Here is a 3334-nt window from a genome sequence, read left to right as displayed (position 1 = left end):
TTTCCAGGATGTAGAAATCAATGGGAAACGTGAGCCCCTTAATGCTCAGTAGTACATCTTCAGTAATTCCAACTACTGTAATAATGCTTTTATCTGCTAACACAAAACGAGCTGCCGACCTTTTTAAGGGAGAGAACCTTAAAGTATCATATATAGACAAAGGCATTATGCTAACACATGCTCCTAAATCACACATACAGTCAGAAAATATCACACCTCCAATGGTACAGTTAACCATACATGGACCTGGATCACTACATTTTTTAGGTATATTTCCCATTAAAGCAGATATAGAACTATCTAAAGAAATAGTTTCTAATTCATTGATTTTATCTTTATGTATGCACAAATCTTTTAGAAACTTTGCGTATTTAGGTACCTGTTGAATAACATCAAAAAGGGGAACAGTTACCTCGACCTTTTTGAATATTTCTACCATTTTGGGGTCAAGTTCCATCTGTTTTCTGGGCTTCCTTGCAAGTTGTGGAAATAGAATAGGAGGGGCGCGATTTGTAGCTTCAGCATCCCTTGGTGCTTCATTTTGTGGTTGAGCTTCTTCTTCTTCAACTATGTCTTGTACGTCCTCTTCTTCTTCAGCTTCTTCCACTTCCACCACATCCTCTGTTGGCACGTTTTTTGGTGGGTTTGGCTCCTTATGGTTCCTCTCCTGAAGTGTGGTTCCAGACCTTAGAGTGATGGTATTGATGCCACCCTTGGAATTAGGCAGTTGTTGAGAAGAAATTCCATTAGAGCTTGAAGGTTGATGTGTGAAATTAAGTGAGGAATCCATCCGGGAGACAAGAGCTTGTAAAGTGGCAGTTAAGCCATTCATACTAGAGTTAAGCTGAGCATGCATGTCTTGTTGTCCTTGTGCAAGAGAACGGAGCATCTCATCATTTGATGAGGAACTAGAATAAGCAGTCTGAGAAACTTGTTGTTGGGTTTGCTGGGGTCCTTGTGATTGTCTTAGGTGAGGTGCTCTGTAAGGTTGGTTCTGATTCTGCTATATGTTGTTATTACTATTCCACCTCTGGTTTCCATTATTGTCTCTGCCTCCTCTGTTAAAGTTATCCCTCTAGCCATGGTTAGAATTATCTCTCCAACCTTGGTTGGAGTTGTCTTGCCATCCATGGCTATTATTGCCACCTTGGTTGTAGTTGCCGCCTTGTTGATTATATCCTTGATTCGGGCGGTCATAAAAGTTGTGAGTGGCTGCCACAGTGTTGTCTTCCTGGAACTGCGGACATTCATCAGTATAATGACTATAATCAGCACAGATCCCGCATACTCTTTGTGGAACTAACTGTTGGCTCTGTTGTGGTGAAGGCTGAGCTTGTTGTGCTTGTTGTTGATTCAGCTGCATCTGCTTCAGTAGGTTGGTCATTTCACATATACTCTGGGTGAGAGCAGTAGTCTCTTTGCTAGTGGAAATCTCTACAACAGCCTTGGGGTTGCGCCTCTGTCTGTGATTCCTAGTGGACTCAGCTAAATCGCTGATCAGCTGCCATGCTTCATCTGCGGTTTTGTACCTTTTCAGAGAACCATTACTGGCACTTTCCAGTGTAGTCTTATCCTGGAGGTTCATGCCTTGGGTGAAGTAACTGATCAATACTAGTTTACCAATCATGTGATGGGGACATGTGTCCAGGAGATTGTTGAAGCGCTCCCAATATTCAAAGAGAGTCTCTGATTCGCCTTGAACAATGCAGGAGATCTCTTTTCTCAGTTTATCTGTGACTTCAGTTGGGAAGTATTTTTCCAAAAATTCTCTTCTAAGCGTATCCCAGTTGGTAACAGTTGCTTCAGGTTGGGAGTAGTACCACTCCCTCGCCTTTTCCTCAAGAGAAAATGGGAAAGCAGTTAACAGAATAGAAGTTTCATCTGCACCATGACGCCTAACAGTAGAACAGGCTGTCTGGAAATCCTTAAGGTGCTTGATAGGCTCTTGAGCAGGTAAGCTATGAAACTTGGGCATCAAGTTGATCAGTGCGGTTTTTAGTTCAAAATCTGTAGCTGCAGTTGGGTGATGTACTTGATATGGCTGCAGTGTAAGATTTGGTGCTCCTGCCTCCTTGAGAGTAATCCTCCTAGGTGCTGCCATGTTTCCTGAACGTAAATCAACTGGATTAGTAGTAAATGAGCTTGTCTCGCTCTTAGATGGCGGTTCAGATTCGCCCTCAGATGAGACTGGTGAATTGATAATAACCACTTCACCACCCTCGGAGGCTAACCAACGTCGAGTTCGTCTAATATGTGAAAGATTTCTTTCAATTTCAGGATCAAATGGGACTAAACTCGGATCAGGCAATGAACGCGTCATTCAATGAGAGAGACATGTAACTTATGGTAACAGAAATAAAAATAAAATATGCAAATAAAATAAAATATATACACTAATTAATAATTTAGCACACTATTGCAACTCCCCGGCAACGGCGCCAAAAATTGGTGCGTGGCAGAAGTTAACCAATTTAGAGAATTCAATTAAGAGATAGCGTTGCACGTATAGCTCTTAACCAGCTAAGATCTGCCTCACCAATTTAAAAAGGGTTGTCACAAATTTTAGAAATAAAATACTGGGAGTATGAGTTCCAGGTCGTCTCCCAACGAGTTGCAGGAAAGAGTGCTAATTTATTAATCAAAAAATTCCCAGAAAGTTGAGTTTGATAATAAGTAATTAAAATAATTGTGAACTAAGGCAATAAAAATAAACTGAAAATAATTATTGATATTCTGAATAAAAGGCCTTGAATGGGGGAATAATTAAGTGAAACTTCTATCCTTATTGGGATCTTCTCAAGTGTGGTGTAAAAAGGTTGTTGTTCTCACTCGATTTTCCCTTACTAAATGAGGAAAGGTATGGTGATTGAACTAACTTTCACCCTCAGGTCCTAGCCCTCTCCATTGGGGAGGTCTAGTGTTAGTAGGTATAGAATTAGCCAACAACATCCAGTTTAACCAAGCACTTGAGCATTCCAACTCAAATATCACCTCTTAATCAACCCCCATGTCAAGTAGAAATTCAACTCCATTGACATGAAATTAATAATCATAAAAATATGAGAAGACATAATTAATTAAAATAAAATAGAGAATTAAAATTAATTAAATAAAAATAACTTCATATATTAATAAATTCAAAATGTAACATACTTAATTGAATAGAGTCAATGACTAACTAATTAAAAATAAAGGAAAAATAAAACAAACTAAAGTAATGTCTTCAACGGAGGTAATGACTTTCAGCATCCAAAAATGCAAGCAAAAGCATAAACTATCAATGCAATGCAACTCTAAAAACACAGATCTAAAACTAAGAGCAATCCTAATGTGT

The 3334-nt window shown here is 39.2% G+C and overlaps 1 non-coding gene across 1 annotated transcript; it reads left to right on the top strand.

Moving 5' to 3' along the window:
- The first annotated feature begins 1621 nt into the window (after positions 1-1621).
- On the top strand, positions 1622-1729 carry LOC112746146 (small nucleolar RNA R71). Its single transcript, XR_003174043.1, has one exon. It is a non-coding gene; the product is annotated as a small nucleolar RNA R71 (small nucleolar RNA).
- The last annotated feature ends 1605 nt before the right edge of the window (positions 1730-3334 follow it).

The sequence above is a fragment of the Arachis hypogaea genome, chromosome 14 (assembly GCF_003086295.3).
Source record: "Arachis hypogaea cultivar Tifrunner chromosome 14, arahy.Tifrunner.gnm2.J5K5, whole genome shotgun sequence".
Taxonomy (NCBI): Eukaryota; Viridiplantae; Streptophyta; class Magnoliopsida; order Fabales; family Fabaceae; genus Arachis; species Arachis hypogaea.
The sequence above is the reverse complement of the archived record's forward strand: the minus strand, read 5'-3'. Positions and strand labels throughout refer to the sequence as shown.